General features: G+C 43.2%; 1 long non-coding RNA gene across 1 annotated transcript in view; it reads right to left on the bottom strand.

The window, feature by feature from the left end:
• Positions 1-20,536, bottom strand: part of LOC113958939 — a 29,404-nt gene extending 8,868 nt beyond the window's left edge. The window contains exons 1-4 of the long non-coding RNA XR_003531656.1: positions 20,525-20,536; positions 17,973-17,985; positions 11,796-11,802; positions 3,124-3,129 (exon numbers count right to left, since the gene is read on the bottom strand). This is a non-coding gene — a long non-coding RNA (uncharacterized LOC113958939). The remainder of the gene's footprint in view (positions 1-3,123; positions 3,130-11,795; positions 11,803-17,972; positions 17,986-20,524) is intronic.
• Between the last annotated feature and the right edge of the window lie 7,446 nt (positions 20,537-27,982).

Raw genomic sequence — 27,982 nt, 5'->3', positions numbered from 1 at the left:
AATCATCTTGTCCGGGAGCTGCTCTATGCTGATGACACCGCCCTTGTTGCCCACACAGAAGCAGCCCTGCAGCGTTTAACATCCTGCTTTGCAGATGTTACTGATGTCTTTGGGCTGGAAGTCAGCTTAAAGAAGACAGAAGTTCTCCATCAACCTGCACCTCAGGAAGTCCCCCATCATCCCCACATCACCATTGGACAATCAGAACTCAAATCAGTCCAGCAGTTTAATTACCTAGGCAACCTCATCTCCTCGGATGGTAAGATTGACGGAGAGATAGACAACAGGTTAGCAAAGGCATACAGTGCTTTTGGAAAACTCCATAAAAGAGTATGATGTAATAAACACTTGAAGAAAAGTACCAAGATCAGTGTTTACAGAACCATAGTGCTGTCTACTCTCTTATATGGTTCCGAATCATGGGTCATCTACCTCCACCACCTGCATCTCCTAGAACGCTTTCATCAACACTGCCTTCGTACAATCCTAAACATCCACTGGTCAGATTATGTGACCAATACATCTGTTCTAGAGCAAACAGCAGTCACAAGTATTGAGACCATGTTGATGAGAACACAGATGCCATGGGCAGGGCACGTCTCCAGGATGAAGGACCACCCTAAGATCTTGCTTTATGGTGAACTTGTCACTGGTTGCCACAAGAGAGGAGCCCCGAAGAAAAGATACAAGGACTTCCTGAAACAACATCTCACCTATGGTCATATTGATCACCATAACTGGTCTACTCTGGCCTCAAATCAGGAGGCCTGGAGACACACCATCTACAAAACTGCTGTCTCCTTTGAGAACACACGCAGGACCACTCTCGAGGAGAAAAGGCAACGCAGAAAGAACCATGTTTTGCAGAATATACCATCTAAGGAGTCTTTCTGCTGTGCCTTTTGCAATCGGGTATGTCTGTCTCGGATTGGTCTCATAAACCACCAGCGTACCTGTAACAAGTGTGGATAGAGCCTTCCCAAATCTTCGTTCGCGAAGCCTAGCCATGATGACTGTCAATCTAGGATCCCCTGCAGGAAGTCTCATATTTTCCATTGCTGTGTGCTCTACCTGTTTTAACCAATTAGCACTAAACACTTGGTATTGCACGAGTTCAAATAAAACTTGAGGTAGATACTCAATGTCATAAGGGGCTAATAAACCAGTACTAATTATGGGAAGCACACGCATAACTTAGGGAGAATTTACTCCATATTTGGTTACATACATTTGTAAATCTTGAATAGCCTTCAAAGGGAATACACAGTTCTCATCTTACCTGCCAGAATTAGGGGCAGCTTTAAACACCAGGTAAGCTTCTACTCCCAAATCCGTCCCTGGTGCAAGTGCAAACTCATCTATGGCTTTTGAGGGGTGCCCGACCTTTTCCAACAGATCCCAGTTCCCCCGTTCTGCAACCTGTATGCGTACGACCTCCCAAAACCTTCTAGGGTTACGCGGCAACACTGTAACCATTGCTGGTGGCAAAGTCCACTGATCAGCTAATGACTGTGTCTTACAGCAAGAAGACTCCCCGTGAGAGACTCGACTACAGATGGAGGCACTTTCGGTTTCCTGTACATTTGCATCCTCTGCTGGGGGGGTTGATGTTGATTGATACAACCCCCTGCTAGGCACTGTCAGAGACTGAAACAGTTAATGATTTGCGCATTCTAAGAGACTCCTGCAGGCTTTTGACTTTCTGATGAGTAACTGGGTCCATTCCCCCCCCCCTTCCCCCCGGCGGCGACGGCGGCGGTCGGATGTGAGTGCGGGAGCTGGGGGCGTTACTGGGAGCCCCGGGGAGAGTTGGGAATACTGGAGTGTAGCTATTAAGCCCCGAAAGGCGGGAAGAGCCAAGTTTATCATGCCTTCTATATGAATTCCGCGCCAAAAGGGGGACACCAACCTATGAAAACAACTCTCCGCCCTGGGGGAGGTGCAAAGGATATAAATTTTGACTGGTGACTTTGGGGGTTTTGGCGGGGTTTTTGTTTTTCCTTCTCCCCCCACCATCGGCGGATCAAGACATCACTGGATCCAGTGGGTGGTGACTATCTCATCTTCTCTTTCTTTTCTCGCTTTTCCTTACTCTTATCCTGTCTTTCTTTCCCCTATGCATTTTTCTCCTCCCCAGAAAGGTTATGACAGTACCCAAAATGTTAGCATATTTATTGATACAAAATTGTTAAAATAAATCTTGTCAATATATGCTTTAGACACCGATTATTTAGTGTTATTTCGCTTTAATCCACCCCAAAGGAGTTATTGATAAAGTCTGGGTTATTCCCTCCCCCCCCCCTTTCTTGGGGCGGGTCGTAACAGGCACATCTTCACCATCGTCCTCCTCCGGCAAGGGAGCAGAGGAAGTAAGCCTTTGTTTGGCTTGGTATTCCTCTACAAGCTCCATAGGAGTCTTATAGTGGCAAGGGACTATCTCAGTAGGTGATCTATACTTGCGAGAAGTGTGTGCTAACTCTTGGGGTGAGGGATAGAGAACTTTCAGAGTTTTCTGAGTTTTCAGAGCCGGGCTAGTGGTTTTAGTAGATGAAGTTGGGCCCCACATTTTTTTTAATTTGTCCACTAAAGCGCCTAATTCATCATCAGAGGCAGAGGTGGTGGCGGCGGCTGCAGTGGTGGCGGTGGCAGTGCCGCAGCTACAGAAGGTCCCTCCTCCCTTTCATGTTCCTCCGTGTTTACCACAGGCACTGTTTCAGATGACTGCGCGTCTTCCGAAACTTACTCATTAAACCAGTCTTTTAAGGTGTTAATTACCAGATGCCAAGTGGTAGGTAAACCTTCTGTTCCTTTAGCGTCTTTCTGAATCTCATCCCACAACTTGTCACCCACTTTTTGCCAGGTGGATACACTGAATGCAACTACAGAGTTAGCTTCAAATCCTTGCTTTCGACACCATAATAGCAGGTGCCGCAAAGCGTAGTCATCAATATATACACCTTTACACTTTAAGAGATGTTTCCAGGAGGATAGTACCATACTTTCCTGTTTAGAGATTTAATTTTCCACTATCAAAATCCCTGATCTCGGGGGTTCACCTTTTACCAGGTGTCTATTTCTCTTCGCCCGGACTTGGCAGCAATTCCCGTTGCTCTTTAGCTACACCAAACTCTGCCACCACCCGTGCTTTGCCCCACGGATCGCCTCTCTCTCGGATAGTACCTCGGAAGTCTCTGATGAACTCTCTAGGAGATCACCTGCCAAGGTCGTCAATGAAACTTCTGGAGATCACGTTAATCACGTGTCACATCGGGGTCACCATTTGTTATTGTCATGACGGTCGAAAGTAAAAAAAGCACACAGTCTAGTGTCGAGCAAAGAACCAGTCCCTTTATTATTTCCCACGAGTCTTTTTATATGCCATGTTAGTAGCAAGCAGTAGTTTTAGAAGATAAGTAAGTAACTGTATTTTAATTGGCTATTATTTGTTAGTGATATTTTTGGCAAAGCTCAAGGTTAAAATTGAAGTTCTCACAGGACTGAATCTAAGCACTCCACAACTGTCTTCTTTTCGTTAGGGCTGCGTACATACCTCTCCTATCTCAAGGATACACCTGTAAATTTCCCAGGTCAATATCTTCTCCCAGAGAGCTAACAGACCTGCTGTCAACCCTGACATGTGGTGGTAGTGTAGCAGTGCTTAGGTGAGTTACACCAGCTGTCTGCCACATCTACCATTCTTGAGGAGTTTCCATAGGTTTACTTGTTCTAAAAATCCAAGCAGAAATTTTCCTTTCCCCGTCCCACTGTAAGAGAAGGAGGTTGAACGAGGAAGGGGAAGGGGCAATTGACTATACAAAAGAACTAGTTGGCAGACCTGCATTCCCAGTTAATAGCCCTTCTAAAAAACTGCAGATAGGGGGGAGGAGTTTTTCTCCTCCTCTCCTTACAAATGGGGGACACTTCACTTCCATGGGGTGTGGAAGAGCAAGGATCAGAATGGGAATGGTTTCAGGAGTGGAAAAAGATATACAGCGATTGAAAGGACTTTATTATATGGACTTTGCAGTTCTTATGCGTTTACAAATATATACATTGTACGATTCCCTGAAAGTTGTAATACCCAGGTTTGCCCAGGCATACTTGGTGCCTGTTCCCTGCTTCCCTGTTTCTCCCTCTGATTGGTTGAAGAAGTCGCAGAGATGAGAGAGCTACCATTCATCCTTTCCTTCCCTGGTTCCTCCCCAGTTCCTCCCTCTTCGCCTAAGTCCCTATCCCTATTTGTTCTCTGGTTGTCTGTCTCATGTTCCACCCCATTTTCTGGTGCATTCCATGCCAGAGCTGATAAAACCCTTGTGCACCCCCATTAAACTAGCATTGAAACCTCAGACCTCGCTTGAACCCCTTTGTGCAGTGCCATGGCCCTTCGCCCCTCCCCCACGGACCGTGGCAAAGGGTGTGTGTGTGTGTGTGTTGGAAAAGCTTCGAGACCGTTTTGCTCTCGATTTGGTCATCTGGCTACCCTCCAACCTGTGCACTGCCCTGTCTCCAGCCCGAATCTGTTCAGATTTCATCGTAGAGTTTGTGCTCACTGATGAACAAGGGAGGAGTCCTGTCTACAGTCAGTTGCAGACAGCGCGAGTTTAGTGGGAAAGAAATGGCCTTTCTTTCCCCTTTTTTTATCGGCGGAGAGGCTCGGACAGAATTGCACACGAATCAATATGATTGGCAAAAATGTCCCCTTTATTAGAGGAAAGGCAGCTTATATGCTGCCCGTGGCACAGAGACATGTGACTCTTCCCCAGGCCACATTGGATACATAAGGAAAACATACTGTGGTGTACAGTACTAATTGGATAACAGTAGGTGTCCATAAAACTTGTTTTCCTGACAGAACAACTCCTCCTTCACCTTGGCACAAGGCCTGCAGCCATATTAGTGTCGCAGTATCTTTTTACTGTCTGCACCAAGCCATACCAAGGTGAAGGTCTCAGAAATGCAATAGAAATTGTTCACACAATTTCTGTCCTCCGACATTTTTTCCCCTTCCCCTCCTTGGTGCGGGGGAAAAAATCTCCGTTTTTCATCTTCTCCTGCGATCTGGAGTCCCCACGCGAAGACCTCTAGAGTCCAACAGCGCCCCCTGCTGACCAACACCGAGCAACTGCAGGCTCTGCACCTTTAGGGATCCAACAGTGCTCCTGCCAACCGTGATTAGAATCACGCTAGAGGACAGAGAAGTATCAAACTGTTTCCTTTTTTTTTGAAGGGGACTTTTGGGTACAGGATTATTGTTTAGTTGTTTTTGTGTTCTGTTGCTGTTTTTGCCAATACACATATATCCTTTAATAAAGGGTTGTTATTTCTTCCTTTTTCCATACTTCCTCCATTGGAGCCTCTTAATTTCAGATTTACGATTGCTGAGAGAGAGGAGTTTGGTCTACCTCATAACTCATTCTCCTTAGCAAAACACTCCAGTCTCCTTAAACTGAGACAGGAATTTTATCTTGTAAAAGCCTCAGTAAAGTTCTCTCTTCACCATGGTTGAGCTAACCAGGATATAGGTTTTTCCAGCTACATGCACAAGTTTGGAAGGGTAAAACTAAAAGAAAGAAAGATGATTGTTCTGATGTAACAGGCAACTCCTAAACTACCCTCAAAAACAGGGAGTCATAAGCCTATTAGAAAAATCAGGTCAGTTTAAAATTAATGCATTCTTCTTCATTATGGTCTTGACAGGGAACTGGTTTTCTGGAAAGATTCTCCATTTGGGAGTCAAGTGAGACATCCTTTCTTGTCTTGGTATGGCTCACATTTTAAAAAAAAAATTCTTTTAAAAAGGTAAAATAAAAGAGAAAGAGGTGTTCCCTTCTAGTAGGGTCAAATAAAGGTGACTTGTGTTCTTTCTTTTGGCAAGATGATGACCAAGGGATTCTTTTGCAGTACATTAACAAAAAAAGATGTGCAAGAGTTCCTTTTTTTTCTCCCTCCCTCCCTCCCAGGAGGACAGCAGAAAAACAACCAGGATATACCTGGCCTTTTGACAAAATAGCAGCCAATTCCCAGTCTTTGTTGACCAGTGTGGAAGAAGGGTTTATTCCTTTCAACCTCATAAACCTTTACCTGTTTCTTAGTGAGTCATAGCTAGAAGACCTTTTCATGTGTTTGATCACATCTTGTGCAAGTCAGGGATATATTTTCACTCTTTTATTGAATCCTATAATTAACATTCTGAAACACCTGAGTGATTGTAGCTTTAAACTCTATTTGTACATATGTGAAAATACAGATAGATGTATAGATAGATAATGCCATTATATTTTCAGATGTGGATGGGTTAGTTGGAAGACTGGGTAACTTTCTTGGCAGGATCAGGATGGAAGAAAAACTGTTTTGGGGTTCGTGTTTGTGTGTGACCTGTCAAAACTCTGTACACATGCAACACAAATATACAACAGATTACTATTTCTTGGTATGCCCATTTATACGCTCAGTACTCCCCTGAGTTCAGAGGCAGTCAACTTGAGCACCGATCCTGCTCTCCATGAATTTTCTACAAGGAAGTCTGAGAATGTCCACAGCACATTCCCCTGTGCTGGAATAGGTCAGTGTAGGACAGATGCAAGGAAGGGAAGCAGCTGGTCAGAGTGCTCCTTGATCACCTCTGAGTCTTTATAGAGGACAAAAAAAGATGTTCTGCCTCCCTGGTTTCTTGCCTGGAACAGCAGCTTTCATTTGATCACCTGAGTTAAAAATCACAGACAACATATTGGTCCTTAACCAGATGGTTTGTTTAGGTTTTTTTTCCATAGTACAGCCCTTCTCCAATTTCACAGTATCACAGAATCACAGATTATGCCAAGTTGGAAGGGACCCACAAGGATCGTCTAGTCCAACTCCTGTTCCTGCACAGGACCAGCCCCAAGAGTCACACCATGTTCCTGGAAGTATCATTCACATGCTTCCTGAACTCTGTCAGGCTTGGTGCTGTGACCACTTCCCTGGTAAGCCTGTTCTAGTGCCCAACCACCCTCTGGGTGAAGAACTTCTTTCTAATATCCAACCTAAACCTCCCCTGGCACAATTTCAGGCCATTCCCTCAGGTTCTGTCACTGGTCACCACAGAGAAGAGATTAGTGTGTTGCCTTAAAAATCAGGAGCCAAAAAAGACTCCAGGCAAATTTAGTATAGAGATAAGATAAGAGCAGGTCTTTACTGAAGGCCTTCTGGCATGGGGAGTACAAAGATGCATGCACCTGTTTCCAGGGGTTCTACAATTTATGGTGTTATCCATCCAATACCAGAACTATCCCTCCCCCAGATCCTCCTCTGGCAGGCCTCTTCGAAATTGAGTCAGGGGTCCTAAGACCCCTGTCCTTCCTCATCTTCCTCTTCTTCACAGCACGTACTGTCTTTGGAGCTACTCCAAGGTTAAGGGCTTGAAGGTTGCTTTGACTATGATGGTATCTTGTTGTTCAGGCCTGGGGTGCAAATGTTCTTAAAGAGAATGAAGGCCTGCCTTGAAAGAAGTCTAAACAATCTTGAAGAATTTAGAAAATTCGATATGAAATGGGGAAATAGGGTTTAGTTTTAAAGCATGACAGACTATACAGCTAGATTAAAATCTACAAAAAGGTAAAAATCCTGAAAATTCAAAGTCATCAGTGTCTACCCCTCCTCTTCCCCTCACAAGGAAGTTGTAGACTGCAATGAGGTCTCCCCTTAGTTTCCTCTTCTCCAGGTTGAACAGACCAAGTGACCTCAACCACTCCTCATACGGTTTCCCCTAAGGCCCTTCACCATCTTCGTAGCCCTCCTTTGGATGGTTTCTAGTAGCTTAGTATCTTTCTTATATTCTGGTGACCAAAACTGCACACAATATTTGAGGTGAGGTCGCACCAGTGCAGAGTAGAGTAGGACAATCACCTCTCTCGACCGGCTGGCAATGCTTTGCCTGATGCACCCCAGGACGCGGTTGGCCCTCTGGGCTGCCAGGGCACACTGCTGACTCATATTCAACTTGCCGTGGACCAGGACCCTCAGGTCCCTTTCCGCAGCACTGCTTTCCAGCATCTCATTCCCCAGTCTGTATGTACATCTGGGATTGCCCCAACCCATAGACTTTCAAAGGCAATTTACAAAATATTTTTTCAGTTATTTCAGCATCTTGTGTCCAGTTTCACTGTTTCACAACATAATTCTTTTTTTCAAGAGACACATTTTTCTTTGTTTTAGAACCCAAGAAACTCTTTAACATCTCCCACAAGTTCCCAACTCCCACAATAAACTTTTCAAAAGTGCTAGCTAACAAGCTCTTAATTTTTACAATACACTTCAACAAGCCTCCAATACTCACAACAACCTCAATACAGAGTAAGGGGTAGAATGTGATAGCTGCACTTTGCCCAGACAAAGGAGAAAGAAGATCACAAGTCCTTAGATCCCGTGTTGCATGGATGGTCCCAATTTGGGGTAGGAAGACAAAAAGAATGAAAGAGAAAAAGAGGAAAAGGAGAGAGAGCAAGGGACACCGATCTGCTTCCTTTTATAGTTTACCTGGTGCACGCCTCTTATGTAAAATAGATTCTTCACGTCATTTCATTCACACATGTGCAGCCAGTCCTTTTCAGTCCTCCTCCAGGCAGTGAATTGGGGGGGGGGGGGGGGGAGGGAGTTGACGCAGGCACACTGAGCACTAGTCTCAAGGTGGAACAAGAAGTTGACTCAGAACAGTGCTGCCCCACCTCTGAGACAAAACATGCTTATGCCCCATCCTCCACAAAGTTCTAATACCAAATATAAACCATGTTTCTGGGAGAAGTCCCCAGGTCAAGTGTTACAAGTAATAAACATTACAGCAGACAAATTTATAGGCAACAGAAAGAATCTTACTCCTTCCTGTGCAAACTGGGGCATGGCAAGGCAAAGTCCTTGGCCGTGAGACCCCCATATTCTTACAAATCCTTGTATTAGTTCCAAGCTAAGTTTGGAGTCCTATTACAATAGTTCACATTTAACAGGAAGAAGGTACAGAGGACACATTGCCAAAACATCTCTGATGATACAAATTATAAAAGAACCAGGCAAACAACAGTCAAAATTCCTGACATTAACATCAATCTACAGTATGAGGTTAATTACTCTGTTGTAGTTCCTGTAGGAAAAGAGAAAGGGAAAATGCCCAGTTCTAAACCATTGTCTAAAAAGAAGACACTATCCATTTGATGTGGATACAATGCTCTTTTTTGTGGGCATCAGTAGTTACCCATGAATAACTGCCCAAAGGCATGTTAAGTCATTCTCCAGTAGTGGATAAATCCACTAAAACTGGTTGTCCTGGGTGGTAATAAGGAGTGTGAAAGATCCAGTTAATCCCTTCTCCCCTGGTTCACTTCTGTACCACCCCAGCAGTAAAGTGGTTGCCATGGTATGATTGGGCAGAACTAGGCTTGGTTAAATAACTGAACCACTGTTTTAAAGCTCTTTGCGTGCTTTCACCTGTGGCTTGACTAATGGCTTCTGCTTGGGTTAGTCCAGACACAACCTCCACATTTGAGGTGGGAATACTTAGGGGGCCTTTCCTCTCCAAGGGATCTAAACCCCTTGCCCTATAGGCAACCCTCTGGATGAGGGACTAGAGCTCATGAGGATCATTTACCCTTAGGAAAACCCCTGGTCTCCAGTATTCCCAGGCCTCCTCTTCTGTAGCTTCTTTTTGCTTCACAGCACCTGCTGCCTGCACTTCTGCTGTCTTTTCTGCTACTGCCTTCTCTTCCATAGCTGCGTCTTCCTGCCCTTCTACAACCTTTTCCTTCTCCATGGCTGACTCCTTTTTTGTTGCTTCGGAATCAAATCCTCCTGTGGGTTTTCAGTGAGCCTTCTTAAATACCTCCACTGGTCATCCTCGAGATCACTTATTGAGGATGGACAGAGGAGTTTCCTAATTCTAGGTGAACCAGACCTCCAACAGGAGCTGAGGGAGTAGCTGGGACAGTTTGAGGGCCCTCATGACTTTGTGCCGCTCAGGGGGAGAGATCCCCAACACTCCTGGTATTCCTCTGTCCTCCTGGCCACTCGAGTACCAGTTTTACAAGTGGCAGTGGGCAATCCATCTATCAGTTCCCTGGAGATCCCCTTTTTTCTCCCTTCAGCCCACAGCATATTTCGTGGAGATTGAAACTCCTCCCTGACCTAGGCGTTTTGTGTAAAGGGGGTGGTTTTTCTTTCTCTTTCTCCATTCTTTTAACTGCAGGCTTTTATCTCTCCTTATCAAGGCTAACGCCCATTCTCCTCCCATAATTAATCAATTCCCAGGCCATGTCTCCCCACTTCAGAGGTCTCCCCTGAAACCTTTCAGAGACCCCTCCTTTGGGGGGTTAATGCATGTCGCAATTGATCTTGCAACTGAATTGCATATATTTTTAAGGAGTCTGGTAGTCCCTGAGTGAATGGAGTCATAAGATCGGGGTTAGCAATCAAAAGTGTGCGGGGGTGGTGTGAGACCCTGGATCAATAAAAGTATTTTATTATTGGGTCGGAACCAACTTTGTGTGTGTGGGGAGAAGGCCAGCCTCAGAACTCACGTGGCAGGACTGCAGCCTCGGAACTCACATGGAATAGCTGTCAGTCAAAAGGGCAGCCTGGTAGCCCACTCAGACCACACACCCAGGAACTCCTAACCCAGCCTCTGATTGGCTACACCACCCCTCACTCCCACCTGGGAGGCACTGAGTGATCAGTGCAGGACATCTTGCCTGGGAGGAGTGGCCACAGGTGGCCAAAGCACATAAATACAGCAGCACGAGGCCATCTTTCTTCTCTGGAGCCTATTGCTGCCATGTGAAGCTGGACTTCCATACGATTCTTCAGTGGTAGCTATTTTTCTCTTAATATCTTTTCTTAATCTCTTTTCTGTCTCTCTAGTCATTCCTCTCTCTCTGTTTACTCCTTTTCCTTCTCTTAATCTTTCTTTCTTTACTCTTTTAATTTCTTTCTTCATTCTTAATCTCTTTCAGGTAACTTAAAACCGGTGGGTTGGATTCTGCTAAGTTTTGTGGGTTGACATGTGCTGGACTGGTGCTTTGTAGAATGCTCTACTTTGGTTGTATGTTACTCCTTTTAACCTTTTGCCAAAATCCTTTATCCTTCTAAAATTAAAAGAGTCTCCTGGGAAAACATGTCTGCGTTCTCTCTTTAGGCTCTCTCAAGGTATATAAGAACAATAGGCTCTGCAAAAGTTTGGTGGGCAAACTCATGGAGTCTTAAATATATTTTTAAAAGTAATACTCCCAGTTAAGATCATGGCTTCTGGACTGGGGTCTTACAGGTGGCTGATGCAGCACTAACCAGTGGTCATGCATGAGTTGAAGACAAGCCAGCTTCGGAATATTTTCTGTTAGAGCCCCCACACTCGAGGTGGGAATACTTATGGGGTCTCCCGTCTCTGGGGGGAGATAAACCCCCTGCCCAATAGGCAGCCCTCTGGGCAAGGGACCAGGGTTCACGAGGATCATTTACCGTTAGGAAAACCCCTGGTCCCCAGTATCCCAGGGGTTCCTCTTCTGATAGGAGGATCCTGTCCCCATCCGTTAGGGACACCCTACAAACATATTCAGTCTCTGACTCCTGCGGTTGCTTACCATACTTCTCTTGGAGTTTTGCTAATCTCTCAGCCAAATAGGACACTGGTTTTGTAGTTATTTCCTTCTCTTCATCCTCCTCACCCCCCACTATTTCCATTTTAATTAGGGGTTGCATTGCCAATTGTTTTTTGTACATGGTCTCACGGTGCTCATCTAATTCCTTTACTGGGTACAACTTAGCTTTTTGTTAGTCACTCTGTTTCTAAAAATTTCTGCAGCCTGATCACCCCTCTTCCTTTCACATGCTAATTCCTCCTGCAGTTTCTCAACTAGTTGTTCATCTGAGCCGCTATCCAAGTTCTTGGGCTCCTCCCACTGGCTTCTCATCCCTGCCAGGGTACCCAATGTCTCTCTCAATGTGTTCTCTTGCTCTGCAGCCTTACAAAGCTCAAGGGGCATTTGTCTATATTCATCAGAGATTCCAATTTTTCTCTCTCATTTTACTCTGTATCTGAAAGGTATTGTAAGGAGTCAACCAAATCTTGTAGAAATTTCTCTCTGATTTTGCACTCTATCTAAACGTTTCTGTAAGGGGTCATGAATCCTTTCATGCTGCCATCAGCACAACACCCAATGCTCCACATATGATGACGAGGATGAGGCAAGCATTGTCCATGAGGGGAAAGCAGTCAAGGCTTGGCATTTCCCGGACTGCCATGTCTTGCCCTTCCCTGTTCCAGATCCATCCTGTCCCCCAGTTGGGGATAGAGAGATCTGAGTCCATTCCAGCTATAAATAGCTGAAGAGCTGTTCAGCCCATTTTAGCCGCATGAGAATCCTGCCAACTACGCCAATTTAATGTCATGGCCCATCAGTAGGGGGTGTGATGTTCATTATTAATTCTCATTAGTCTGAACAAAGACACCAGACCACATTTCAGGGAACTCTTATGCGTTTATTATATAGTCGCCTTAACTCCAGCAACCAGCGCACTATTTAGTCTTGAAAGTGCTGGCTAACAAGTACTTAAATTTTACAACACACTTCAATGAGCCCCCAGTCCTTACAAGGAAGGGGTAGAATGTGATAGCTGCACTTTGCCAAGACAAAGAAATAAAGATGGAAAAGATAGAAAGAGAAGAAAGATCACCACCCCTTGAGATCCCATGTTGGTCCTGCTGCATGGATGGTCTGGATCTTAGGTAGCAAGACAAAGAGAAAAAGAAGAAAAAAAGAGAAGAGGGAGGGGGACTGATCCACTTCCTTTTATAGTTAACCTGGTGTACATCTCTTACATAAACTAGATTTTTCACACCATTTAGTTCATGCATGCATAGCCAGGCAGTGAGTTGGGGCAAGGGAGTTGACAGGGGTGCACTGAGCATGAGTGTCAAGGCAAAACAGGAAGTTGACTCAGAACAGCGCTACCCCACCTCTGCAGGACACTCTCTTCTAATCACAACTTTCCTGTCACAACAGTCAGAATGTTTGAGACAAAACATGCTTAGACCTGGTCCTTCACAGATTGTATTTTAAATATAGCAAATTTTTCATGCTAGATTTTCATTAACACTATCTTTGTTGTTCTTTTCAATTCTTTTTAACACCTTTAAACAGATTTTCAGTTATATGAATTTTTACAATGCACTGCGCTAGACACTACAAAGTTCTTCATCCAGTTGCAGTTAGACAACCGGTTGAGACCCTGACTGCTTTGTAAAGGTCACCGAAATGTCGCCGTCGGGACGACCAAAACACAACACAGTCTTCTTCCAAAAGAATAGGACCTTTATTGCAACAGATCAACTACATTTATACCCCCTGGTGTAACATACATGTTACATTACAATTGATGCTTTTACATAAATATATATCAGAATTGGCTGCCTTGTAGCAAACTCATGATGATTCAGCATTTGCAAACTCACAGTGACTTAGATCTTGCGGGCTCATGATGATTTTGCAAAAAGTTCAGGATATCTGGCTTTGCAGTTCCGACTTCCTTCTTCTCACTTCCTTCCCTAGCTGTCTCAGGGATACGCAGGTATCTGTGTTATATTCATTTCACTCAGAGAACTCCAGGACCAGCTGAATTCCTCCATAATTCCCCCTTTTTGTATTTGTGCCACAAAAATTGCCTGTACCGTCGGATGCAGGGTCCTTTGCAGCAGAGATACAAGACATGGCAACATTAATAGCACAACTACAATAACAAACAAAACCAACAACCCAGTTTTTACTAGAGACAGTAACCATCCTGGCAGTCCCCATCCTTTAAACAAGTTATCCAGACAATCCCACTCTTTATCGATTCACAATTGCTTTACTCCATCTTCTAGTTGTTGGATACTTCTATGTATTGACCGTGAATGATCTGATAAGTTCATACAACACATCCCGTCAAAATCTTCACATCCATGTCCTTGAGTTAACAGTAAAAAATCTATGGCAGCTCTATTTTGCAGAGTAGCATGCCTGATACTATCAACATCGGTCAACAAACCACTCAACCCAACTGATGTAGCACTGGTTTGCTTACTTAACCAACATCCCAAATTCGTCAGCTTTTTCAAGACTGCTGCGACAGCGACCCCAGGTGCCAATGCTGAGGCAACTATAATTTCCCCAGGTCCCCAAAAGGTGACCCTTTCTTTGCAATCGCTTGCAAAATTGTGGATGGATCTTTTAGGTCGTTGTCTTTTGTGAATCATAGTAATAATGTTGGGTGTTAGTAATGTAAGCCTCCCAAGGCTACACGGACCACCATTAAACTTTGAGGGGATTCCCCCCCATGCTCTATCTCCACAAATTAGAAAAGTCCCTGCAGGCAACGTAACTGGAACAGAAAAAGAAAGTGATATATGTGAAGAAGTGTATTTACACCAGGCCATAGCATTTCTATGCATAAGTAGAGTGGCATTTACATTCTGACTTGTGGGGGGAGATGGCAGGCCCATAGAACCCCTGAACCCCCTGGAAGTAGAGGAACTTGAAGCGTTACAGGGTGTAAGACCGTTCCCTTGAGAAAAGTGAAGATAACTACACGTTCCCATAGATACAGCCCTGAGTACTAAACAATACAAGGTCAGAGCTGTCTGGCAAACCGCAGGTGTTACATTCCTGAGTGTTTTGTGAGAACATGTTTATAGTATGTGTGTGAGAAAGTAGAAGTTAGCACTTAATAAAAAGCTGCCTACTACGCTGAGCAGGCAGACATCTCTTTGTCTCACTGTCCTAGTGTGTCTTGTGTGTCTTTCTTCCCCCCTTCAGACCAAGACCTTTGACAGATACCCAGCGACACTGACTTCTTCGAGAGGTATTATAATTAAACACTACACAAACATCCATTACAACTGATCCTAATAATTCTAGCTCTTGAGATTCCTGCGTTACTTGAGGTAAATACGCATACACTAAATCCCATGAATCAACACAGGATTGTGGACTGTTACACAGTCCCCAAGGCACAGATGTAGGTCGTGGCCAATTGTCAAGGGGCAACCCAACCAAACAGGTAGAGAATGGATTTTCAGGGGTAGCAACAGAAAGGCACAAGGTGTCTTGATTCATAGTCTTAGCCAGGGTTACCCATGCATTCTGCTTCGGTTGTTGGATCATCCATGCGTCGCATATGTGCATCACCCAATACAGGTCGAACACAATGAGCAAGGACCCATCGAGGGCCACCATCTGTGGAAACACAATCATATCCTCTTCCCCAGGTTAATAAATCACAGGGAGGAGACCACTGCTCCGTCTGTAAATCCCTTATCCTGACCTTCACCCCAGGGGAAACAGGCGTAAGCTTACACAAAGACCCAAAGTGCGGGACCGTAGGTGGGTCCTGCTGGTCCTCTGCAATGTTAATGAAACTGAGTACATACGTAGCTTTGTTTAATCGAACTTCAGGAGTCTCCCCCATCATTCTCCCTTTTTGTTTTTGCAATTGGTGTTTAAGCGTACCATGAGCCCGTTCCACAATACCCTGACCCTGGGTGGCATGAGGAATACCGGTGACATGAGAAATCCCCCACATTTGAAGAAAGGATTTTACATGGGATGAGATGAATGCAAGACCATTGTCCTTCTTGATTTGGCGTGGAATGCCACACATAGAGAATGCCCGCTGCCAATGACGAATAGCATCGCAAGCAGTCTCACCGGTATGGGCAGTAGCGACTAAAACAGAGGGAAAAGTATCAATAGACAGAGGCACATATTTCAAGCGGCCAAATTCTGCAATATGAGTGACATCAGTCTGCCAAATTTGTAACGCCTGCAGTCCTCTGGGATTAGTGCCATAATAAGTGGGCATTGGTTGGCCTTGACAAATCAGGACAGGCCGCAACAATGGAACAAGCAGCAGTGGGCTGCAATTGAAACTACCATTGTAATGCTCCGGCACTTTGATGAAAAAATTGATGGGAAGCAATAGCTTATTAACAGGTCCACAAAAGCGTTGAAATACCATGGTTACTGCACGAAGTTCTACCACTTGAGGTGAGCCTTCTTGAATCAGTGTCATTGCACCAGGACTGTCCATCGTGCCAGACTATGGCTGCTTTATGTGTTTTTCCTGAGCCATCAGTTAAAACAGTCGACCCATCAACAGGTGTCCGTTGTGCAAGCATTTTTTGACCTAGCGAAATTTGCGTTGACAGCTTGCACAAAGGATGAGCAGGCAAATGATAAGAAATGTTTCCATGATAATTCTGTAAGGCAACCTGCAGGGCAGTGCTATTAGCTGAACACCATTCAAAATATTCTATCTGGACAGGTATGACAAACCGTTCTGGGTCTCGCTCTAACAATTCTACTGTGCGAATTCTACATTTTATAATTAGCTCTGCAAGCAATTCAAAAAGTCCAGGTGCAGTCTTTTTCACTTTGATTGACAGGAAGACCCACTCCAACACATGCAAAGGGTCAGTCCAATGTACATTCCATTCAACTAATGCAGCAAAAGGTATCAGTTCTGATGTAAATACAAAAACTTGCAGTGGACAAGTTAAATCCAGTCACCAAACGGATTTTGAGTGGATGACTTGCTCCACTTATCTAATGATTTGTAGTGCTGCCTTGGAAAGAGTTTGGGGTGCATTAATATTATTGTCTCCTCTTAACAACTCAAAAAGAGGGTTGAGCAATAGTTAGTCCTAAATAAGGACGTAGCCAATTAATAACTCCTGCCAATTTTTTAATATCATTCAGGGTTGAAACCTGTGTCTGAAGTTGCACTGGCTGAGGGCTTACAGTGTGATCAAACACTTTCACTCCCAGATATTTCCAGGGTTGCTGTCGTTGTACCTTTTCAGGGGCAACAACTAAGCCAAAGTGCTGTAGAGCAGCATGAGTAGATTGTTCTCGTGCAGACAATTGGTTTTCTGAAGCTGCAGCTAAGAGAATGTCATCCATGTAATGATAGCAATAGCTATCAGGAAATTGTTCTCTGACAGGACTCAAGCCTTGAGCTACAAACCACTGAAAAATTGTAGGTGAATTTTTCATGCCCTGGGGTAACACCTTCCATTGATAATGCTTTGATGGTTCTGCATGATTTATAGAAGGCACTGTAAATGCAAATTTTTCTACATCATCTATGTATAAAGGAATAGTAAAAAAACAGTCTTTCAGATCTAAAACCACTATGGACCATCCAGTTGGAATCATAGTGGGAGAGGGGAGACCTAGTTGTAGGGTCCCTATAGTAGCCATAACATCATTAATTTCTCTTAAATCATGCAACAACCACCACTTTCCTGATTTTTTCTTAATGACAAACACGGGTGTATTCCAGGGACTGTGTGAAACAGGAGGCCAGGCCCAAAAGAGTTAACTGAGAAATTTGGGCCTGCTAACAAGCTATGAACATCTAAACGATCTGTACTCGTTCTGTCCTACCTACTGGACCAAAACTTAAAAGAATGGTAAAAGAAACATAGAATAGGCCTAGAGATAATAAATTAAGATGCAGTAAGATAAAGTAGACATTTGAATAGAAGAAACAGGCCTGAAACCAAGCCTTTCTCCAAGCTTCAGTGAGCAGGTCGAGAACAATAGAAGAGAAGGGAGGTCAAGCCGACCAAGATGAGAATTAGCCCCCAGACCCATGGGAGGAAGGACGGAAGTACCACCAAAATTGAGGGCCAGGGAAAGCACCGCCCCAAGCCCCTCCTGAGCTCCACCTATACTTCACCTGTTATTAATATGTATAGATAGATGTTGTAATCACATGAATATGCACTTAATCATATATGAAAATTGCATAAAAACTGCTGATTTTGTGTGAAACCTTCGAGCAAATTTGTCCAGTGCTAGCTGGCTTGTTCCCAGTGCTGTCAATAAATACCTTTGCTGTTCAAAGATCAAAAGTCTCTGGGCAGTTTATTATACTGGATTTTTCTGATTCATTTGGCAACTGCAGCAGCACACCTTTTCCACCCAACTGCAGAATCCCTCAGAATACCGGACCCCCTGGGTGCCCTTGGGTAAGTCTTTCTACCCGAAGGGACTCCCTCCTTCGGTGACTTCTTGCAAGGGCTGGACAAGAACACTGCCTATTGACAAAAGGTATTTGTATCTGGTTTCTGGTTTTGTTTATTCTGGTTCTGATTATTCTGGTTCTGGATACCCGTAAGTCAAAGGCGGGAAACCGTCTCTCACGGGGACACGGGAGAGGATGCTCTTCCTGGGGAATATCCCCTCTGGACTGGTATCTTCTGTTTTTGCCTGTATTTGACCAAAGAGTGTTTATATCGGGGAAAACAAAGCACCCAAGTTTCCTTTTGGTTGTTCTTTTGTCTATGCTTTAAGGCACCTATTATGTATTCTTGGAAAATAGCAGTTGTCATAGCAGTTTGTGTGTTTTATATTGCTTTGCTAATTTTGTGTTTTCTTACTCTGTGTTGGAGGCAAAATCGAGCTCCTGAAGTTTGTCCACCCTAAACCAACCATAGAAACATCTTGTTAAACTTGTATGGGGAGGGAGTCTGAAAAATTGACTGTGAATACACTACATAACTTAAAACCTAGAATTAAGATCTGTCCATTTTACAATTGTTCATTGTATGTGCGTGCTTTATGTAATAACTATTTGAAATACATTCTTGGACCCTGATCTACCCAGGAAATAAGATTAGGTTGGACTTTAAATTTGTATTGTATTAGATGTGGAGTTAACCAAACTTTGGAGGAAACTAGGTGCCCCCGATATTACTGTTGTAGAACTCATAGACCAGTGTTTCTTTCGAAACGTTTAGGGTCTTAAAATCTGGTCTGGATTTTTAAGTATAGAGGCTACAGAGTGTGCATTTGGTGGTCAACAGCGGCATCTTGTGGATTTTTGTGGATATACAGGTTTATTGTAGAAGCCAGGCATATTTGTGGTTTAAGGATGACATCTTGTGGATTTTTGTATTAGTGCAAGTTGGTTATAAAACTGGTGATTTTAGGAAGTCTTTGTCGAAAAGCAGTATTTAGGTCTGACAGTTGAATATTGTTTGGATTATAATAGTTGTGGTTAGGATATTTTAGCTTTAATCCCCTATTTTCACAATGGGAGCCAAAGCAAGTAAGGAGATAAATTCCAAGACTCCCGTGGGGTGCATATTGAGCCACTGGAAAGATCTGGGAGGAACCCCTGGGGGTAACCTGAGTAAAAAGACCTTTTTAAAACATTGTCAAAACTGGTGGCCTCTGTATACTTTAGATGATGGTGAAAAATGACCCCCTCAGGGGAGTATTAATTATAATACAATCCTGTAGCTTATGTTATTCCTCCGTAGAGAACAAAAATGGGACAAAGTAATGTACACAGATATGTTTTTAGCTTTAAGAAATAAACCAGAGTGGTAGAAAAGTTGTGGAATTAATGTAACCCCCCAGGATCCCCTTGTGTTGGCATTGGAAAGGGATCAGAAAAGTAGTAAGCCGAGAAAGCATTGCTGTGATATCTGTAGTATAGGTCAGAGGTGTCTTAAGCTGGGAAAAAGAGGGAGTGATGAATATCCTGGACCCTCAGGAATTGCAGTCGACACATTTTAGAGGACCGGAACCAACTAGGCAAGGACCAAGTAGCCCGCAGGAGTTGGGACTAGGGGTGGACGACTCTAGGAGTATAGCTGAGAGTATAGAGGACCCTGAGGAAGGAATAAGTAGCACTCATCGTGGTCAGATTTCGGGACAGAAAGCTAGAAGGAAGAGTGGAGTCAGGACAAGAGCCTAAACAGCAGAGATGGGTCACATGTTGGTACCCCTGCGTCAGGTAATAACACCTACAGGCACACAGACAAAAGTGAAAGCACCCTTTTCGGCAAATGATTTGAATGGCTGGAGAGAGGAAGTTAAGTGCTTTAGGGAGAATCCTGAGAAAGTGGTTAAGAGATTTGAATTAATTGCAAAGAATCAGGAAATAGATTGGACAGATATTGATTTGATGTTATGGCAGTTGACAGAAACAGAGAAAGAACTTGTAATAAAAACAACTAGACGAGAAGTAGTAGGACAGATTGCGACGGGAGCTTAAACAGGGGATGTAGATCAAATTTTCCCATTGCAACAACCTAACTGGAACTCAAACAACCCAGACCATTATAGACTGTTGATCAAATATATAGAGATCTGATTAAGGTGGGATTACAAAATGCTATACCTAAAGCGGTTAACTGGGTAGCCTTGTATGACATAAGGCAGGGACAAAATGAAACCCCCAAAGAATTTTTGGATAGACTGAGAACTGCCATGAGAAAATACACTACCCTAGATCCATCATCAGAAGAAGGTAAATTACACTTGGTGTGGTTATTAATGGGACAATGTAATCCTGATATTAGAAAAAGACTGTAGAAAATAGAACACCCTACCAATAAAGATTTAGAGGTGTTGATGAATGAAACTTGGAAAGTGTACAACAACAGGGAGAAGAGGGCAGATAGAAGGCTTACAAGGGCGATGACTGCTGTTTTAACACAGAACCCGATAACAACAGGACAGTATTACAGGGGTCGTGGTCGAGGACAGGCAATCCGGGGGAGGGAAGGTTTACCCTTCAAAAAAACAAAATAGGTCAAAATCAATGTGCCTATTGTAAGCAAGAGGGACACTGGAAGAGAGAGTGTCCTACCCAGGCAAATAGAAATTCGGGGGGGCTGTCATGGCCCACCAGGATAGTGAATGACGGGGACCGGTTGTTTTTTCCCTGGCAGACCCGCTGGTTACAATTCGGCTAGGGGAAGAAGAAAAACTGGACTTTTTAATCAACACTGTGATGCCAATTTGTGCCCCAAACAAGGCGTAGAAGAACTGCTCAGAGACAGAGTTTTCAGTCTATAAGCAGGAGGTATTTATTTTACGACCGGGGAGCAACCAGGTCACCCTGGACAAACTGCTCCACTCGAGAAAACTTACAATTGAGTTTTTATACACTTTTTGCCAAGCAATTACATCACATATTATGAATATTCATTATCTTGCAACATCTACTTTTAATATTCATAACAGGCGGAGTCGAGGCAGAGTTTGAGGCGTGGTCACTAATTTGGGGAGAACTTTGGTGGTTGATCCGGTCTTACTTCATCATGAACTCACTGTCCTTTTACCATCATCTTCATAAACTTTTGAACCTTCCCTAATTTGGGTAGTATCCTGATGCATTTGGCAAGGACTTTCAGTATCTGGCAAGAGTACCTCATCTCTTGACTTGTCTCTTTCCTTATCTCCTGTTGTTTTCCTTCCATATGTCCTTTTTGTGTGTGTTAGCATTTTAGTTCTTCCCGTTCTGTTCTTTCATGTCACAGCGCCCTGCATTCTAGTGAATTTATTGCCTCTGCTATTTCCTAATACTAAGTTTTCCATGCTTTGCCTAGAAACCTGTATTCTGTGTTTAACTCTCTCTAATCCTTACATTGCTCTACTAGATTCGCTTTCCAGGTTTTACCTGGCTTCAACTGGGGTTACGGTTTCTGTTTTAAATCAAGAATTGATACTTAAGACTGATAATTATGTACTGTAGGAGGCATGTCCAAGGTACAGGGGACGTACCGGGGCAGAGAAGCCCAAGGGAGCATGCGCCTAGATGGATAACCCTGTTGGTTAAGAAGGTCACATGATATCAGGGTATAAAGGGAAGCACCTAATTTGAAATAAACCTCTTTGTTCTCCACCTCAGAAGAGCGTGCATCCTTCTTTATCATATAAAGTACCCCAAATGCCATAATGTACAGGTTGTTGGTGCCACTGGTCAATCAGAAAAGGCTTTCTTTTTGAAACCCCTAAAATTTAAAATTGGGAAACAAATGGGATTGCATCAGTTTTTGTATTTACCAAGTTCACCCAAACTCTTACTGGGCAGAGACTTATTAGAAAATCTGGGAGCTGTAATAGAATTTAAACAAGGTAAAATTGAATTCAAAGTAAAGGAAGAACAATTATTGGCATCTCTGAGTTTGGCTAAGAGCTGCATAGAACTAAAACCAAACAATCAGGATATTGACCAAATTACAAATCAGGTGTACCCCCTGGTGTGGGCCACTGACACTCCAGGTAGGTCAAAATGGGCAACTCCTATTCAAATAGAACTACAACCAGGAACTAAGCCAGTGACTAGGAAACAATATCCATTGAGACTAGAAGATAGACAAGGAATTGAACCAATAATTGAAAACTTTTTGAAATTAGAGTTGTTGATAGAGTGTGAATCAGACTTTAACACTCCAGTCCTTCCAGTGAAGAAACCAAATGGGACCTACAGGTTAGTACAAGATTTAAGAGCAGTAAATGAAACAACTAAAACTATACATCCTGTTGTAGCAAATCCTTATACACTTTTAACTAAATTAAGGGACAATTTGATTTGGTTTACAGTGTTGGATTTAAAAGATGCCTTTTTCTGTCTACCCCTAGCACAGGAAAGCCAAAATATTTTTGCTTTCAAATGGGAGTCTGTTAACAGAGGGAGAAAAATGCAAATTACATGGACGGTCTTGCCTCAGGGCTTTAAGAATAGTCCCACAGTTTTTGGTAACTAGCTAACCAGAGAGCTAGAATTATGGCAACAGTCACTGGGAGATGGCGTTCTTCTGCAATATGTGGATGATCTCCTAATAGCAAATGAAATAAAAGAGGACTGTATTCAGTGGACAATATCTCTCAAACTTCTTAGGTTTAAGTGGTTATCAAGTCTCTCAACAGAAAGCTCAGCTGGTCCAGGAGAAAGTCGTGTACCTGGGATATGAAGTATTGGGAGGACAACGATCCCTGGGGACAGCGAGGAAAGAAGCCATCTGCCAGACACCCAGACCAGAAACGGTGAGAAACCTCCGAGCCTTCCTAGGAATGACAGGTTGGTGTCGCTTGTGGATATATCATTATAGGATAATTGCAAAGCCCTTGTATGACCTGCTGAAAGTGAATAAGGATCACATAATCTGGACCCCCGAGGCAGACAAAGCCTTCAAAAGACTGAAGCGAGAACTCATGAGGGCTCCGGCGTTGGGTTTACCTGATGTGACGAAACCCTTCTGGTTGTTCTCGCATGAGCGTCAAGGAATGGCTTTAGGGGTCCTGGTTCAACAACTGGGGGTGCACGAAAGAGCAGTGGCCTACTTCTCCAAACAATTGGATGAGGTAAGCAAAGGATGGCCTACTTGCCTAAAGGGCAGTTGCAACAGTAGTTGTAAACATAGAAGAAGCCAGAAAGCTCACTATGGGACAGAAAATACCATCCCATACTGTATCTGCAGTACTGGAACAGAAAGGGAACCATTGGCTGTCACCTTCCCGATTCCTGAAATACCAGGCAATCCTAGCTGAATCAGATGATGTAACCATTCAGGTAACTAACACTGTCAACCCAACTTCATTCCTAGAAGGAAGAATCTCAGTGGAACCTGTTGTACACGACTGCTTGGAGACCATTGAAGCAGTGTACTCCAGTCTCCCAGACCTCAAAGAAGAACCGATCCAGGATGCAGACGACTGGTTCTCAGATGGCAGCAGTTTCATGAAACAGGGCACAAGGATGGCTGGCTACGCAGTAACCACAACAGAAGAGGTAATTGAATCCAACCCTTTACCTACAGGAACTTCAACCCAGAAAGCAGAACTAATAACTCTTACCCGAGCTCTTGAACTGCCAAAGGGAAAGTGAATCAACATCTGGACTGACTCTAAATATACCTTTGCTGTTGTACACGCCCACAGAGCGATCTGGAAGGAAAGAGGACTATTGACCACTCAAGGAAAAGCTGTTAAACATGCAGAGGAGATCCTGCGATTGTTAGAAGCCATCCAACTCCCATCACAGGTGGCTATAATGCATTGCAGGGGACACCTGAAAGACAACACTGTTCCAGAAATAGGAAACAGAAAAACTGATGCAGAAGCCAAATTAACAGCTGCAAGAGGTAATGAACAACTGGTAGCAGCTTTAGTGCCAGAAGGATTAGACACAGATCAACAGGTAGAGTATCAGGAAACAGATTATCAGTAGATACACAAAAACAGAGGTAAACTGTTACACAATGGATGGGGTCAATTGAAGACAGACCAATTAGTATTACCAGAAAAATTAATATGGCAATTTGTGAAAGTAGAACATGATAAAACTCACTGGGGTTTGGATCCACTCTATCAACACTTAAAAACTAGAGTAGCAGGACCAAATTTATTTACCACAATAAAGCGGGTCACATCCCAATGTGAACTTTGCCTGAAAAATAATCCAAACACCAAACTTAAAATTAATCCAGGGGCAATAAAAAGAAGATGCTTCCCAGGTGAGATTTGGCAGATTGACTTTTCTGAACTCCCAAGAAAAGGGGGGTACCATTATTTATTAGTTTTGACTGACACATTTTCCGGTTGGCCAGAGAAGTGGTTAAAGTCTTGTTAAATGAGATTATACCATGATTTGGGGTACCCAAGAGTATCTCTTCAGATAGAGGTTCACACTTTTGTGCAGAAGTGGTGCAAGCAATAAGTAAAGCATTGAAAATTGATTGGCAATTGCATACGCCCTACAAACCACAAGCAAGTGGGCAAGCAGAAAAAATGAATCATCTCATTAAGCAACAAATTGTTAAAATATGTCAAGAAACAAATCTTTACTGGTACCAAGCTTTACCTATTGCTTTAATCAGGTTAAGGGTCAAGCCGAGGTCAAAAGGGAAACTGAGTCCATTTGAAATTCTATTCGGCAGACCCTACATGATGCAAACTGTGAATAGTGAAGCTTTGGATCAAATCGGTAATCAGTATGTGTATGATTATGTTATGGTTGTAGGAAAACAATTGCAGAAAAATGCTACGGTGGTGTTAGAATACCAACCTAAGTAGCCTGATCGTAAGTTACATCCATTCAATCCTGGTGATCGGGTATATGTTAAGAATCTTTCAGGAGAACCACTACGAGAGAAGTGGAATGGACCCTACCAAGTGCTGATGACCACCTTTACAGCGATCTGGGTGAAAGAGAAACCCACATGGATCCACTACTCTCAAGTCAAGAGGGTTCTAGAGGAAGCATGGACCTCGGGAGAGGAATCATCTGCTATCAAGCCTTCTCAATGCTGATCTTTGGACTGATAAGTACATTGGTGTTAGATCAAGCCCTTGCCCAAAAATCATTATGGTCTCAGACCTACAGTGGGAGCTCTGGTCTACAATTTTATATAGATCCAGAACTTCCGGTTCACCCATTCGAACTGAACCAATACAATCCATCTGTCATAGTCTTCCAAGGAACGAGGGTACTGAATAACTGGGAATATCCTGGTAAACCATATGATGCAAGTGTTCTAACAGGAAAAATTGGAGAACAAACCCGAATTGGATGTTAAGTGTATAAACCACCCTCACAGATTAAATGGTCACCCAAAACTGACATTACTGTACGGGACACTGTGGAAGTAAAACTTACATACCTGGCTGACTACGGAAATGTAATTAGTGGACATGCATGTGATTCTGATCAATGTTGGCACACCTTCACTCTAGATAAATTTCTGTGATGTGTCAGTGGACACTTAGCGAAGGAAATATAACTAGGAGATTTATAATTAATGCTTCATCGAGTATTCCAACTACCAAATCTCCTACCACCCCATTGACTAAGGCCACTACCACCACCAGTTTTACAACTCCTTCTTTGACCTGTGAGAGTGTCCACAATTTAACTTTTGCTGGACCATATGTAATTAGACAATCGAATGAGCAGAAACTACTGTTAGATCCCACATATTCACTGAAGAGAGTTCAAATAAACATTCTATTAAACATATCACACATACAAAAAGATTGTCAGCCCTATATTCAGCAAAGCCTTAAAGGTTGGAATGCATGGATGGTGGCAAGATCCCATTGTACCAGAATCCAAAGAGATGTGGCCGGATGGTTTGGCACAGGAATAGGTGTACTAACCACCATAGATCAAGAAGTGTTAGTGAATAAACTAAGTGCCATCACTTCTGATCTGGGAAAACTCAAAGTCCCTTTAAGATCATCTTTGCTCACTTTGGCAGAAACACAATCATTAGCAGTTAGATTGTTGACATTGGTGGCTAACCACACTGAGGAAGATTTTACCAAGACTACCGACTATGCTGGTACCATCCATAAAAGGTTTGCACTTGCAATACAATGTCTCCAAACTCAACAGTGGGTACAGTCTGTAACTGCAGGAATATTAAGAGAAGGAACTTCAGGAATACTGCCACAAGAGGTAAGAGAAATAATAGCTAGAAACAGTTCCACTACACAATTTGAGAAAAATTACCAAACATGGTGGCAGTTAGTGAACTTCACTTATAATCCTCAACATGAACAAATTGAAACTTATGTACTCACTATCAGTGCAGCCAAAGAAAAGACCACCTTTCCAATCTTGACATTAGGAGTCATGCACCAAAACGTAATTGTCAGACCCATAGACCATAATGTTTGGGCAAGTTACGATCACACCAAGAAAAAGTGGCAGTCAGTCAATACTGAGGCATGTACTCCTAAAGGACAATTAGGATATATCTGTGAAAATGCTGTGGTAGAAAATGAAGATTTATGCTTAGATACTGAAGACAGTGTGTGTACCTTTGAGATGCTTCCCCATGCTAAAGCCCAATCACAAGTCTATTACGTAGGAAATGGATGCGCATGTGTTAGGACCTTTTGTGTTAATTTTACCATAGATGTTTGTCATGAAGTAGCGAATGGTACTAATTTTTGTGTATGTAAGTTTACTAGGATCACGGGCTGTGACTTTGATTATATTGTTCCAGTGACTACTAGACAACTGATTGAAGCTGATTATATACTGTATCATAATGTGCCGAAATTGCAGATAGGAATGAACATTTATCTTTTTAAAGTAATGCTTAAACATCATGATATAGAAAAACTCATCCAGGAAGTGAACAGAACGACTCAGGTAACGCTCTGGCAAGTAGAACATGACACTGAAAACATAAAAACCGTTTTAACGAAAGTGGAAAAAGTGAGGGAGCATCATTGGTGGGGCATCTTTACGGGGTACTCCCCTACAACATCACAAGTGTTTCACTATTTAATACATCCAATATTAGTTTTAGGAGCCGCCACGATTCTGCTATCCCTCTTAAATTCCTGGCTATGGTACAAATTAAGTACCATAGTCAAAAGGATGCAGATAAGGTGGGCAGTGATGCGTACCTATCAAAACCCATTAGAACTTTACGAAGGAATTTGTAAGTTATAAGAAAAAGGGGGGACTGAAAGAGGAGGCCAGGTCCAAAAGAGTTAACTGAGAAATTTAGACCTGCTAACAAACTATGAACATCTAAACGATCTGTACTTGTTCTGTCCTACCTACTGGGCCAAAACTTAAAAGAATGGTAAAAGAAACATAGAATAGGCCTAGAGATAATAAATTAAGATGCAGTAAGATAAAGTAGACATTTGAATAGAAGAAACAGGCCTGAAACCAAGCCTTTCTCCAAGCTTCAGTGAGCAGGTCGAGAACAATAGAAGAGAAGGGAGGTCAAGCCGACCAAGATGAGAATTAGCCCCCAGACCCATGGGAGGAAGGACGGAAGTACCACCAAAATTGAGGGCCAGGGAAAGCACCGCCCCAAGCCCCTCCTGAGCTCCACCTATACTTCACCTGTTATTAATATGTATAGATAGATGTTGTAATCACATGAATATGCACTTAATCATATATGAAAATTGCATAAAAACTGCTGATTTTGTGTGAAGCCTTCGAGCAAATTTGTCCAGTGTTAACTGGCTTACTCCCAGCGCTGTCAATAAATACCTTTGCTGCTCAAAGATCAAAAGTCTCTGGGCAGTTTATTATACTGGATTTTTCTGATTCATGTGCAAGGGCTCAATGTGTCCAGCATCCAACTGTTCAACAACCAAAGTATGCAGGGCATTTAACTTTTCCCTAGTAAGGGACCACTGGGTGACGCAAA

The sequence above is a fragment of the Corapipo altera genome, unplaced genomic scaffold, assembly GCF_003945725.1.
Source record: "Corapipo altera isolate COAL_440 unplaced genomic scaffold, ASM394572v1 60972, whole genome shotgun sequence".
Taxonomy (NCBI): domain Eukaryota; kingdom Metazoa; phylum Chordata; class Aves; order Passeriformes; family Pipridae; genus Corapipo; species Corapipo altera.
The sequence above is the reverse complement of the archived record's forward strand: the minus strand, read 5'-3'. Positions and strand labels throughout refer to the sequence as shown.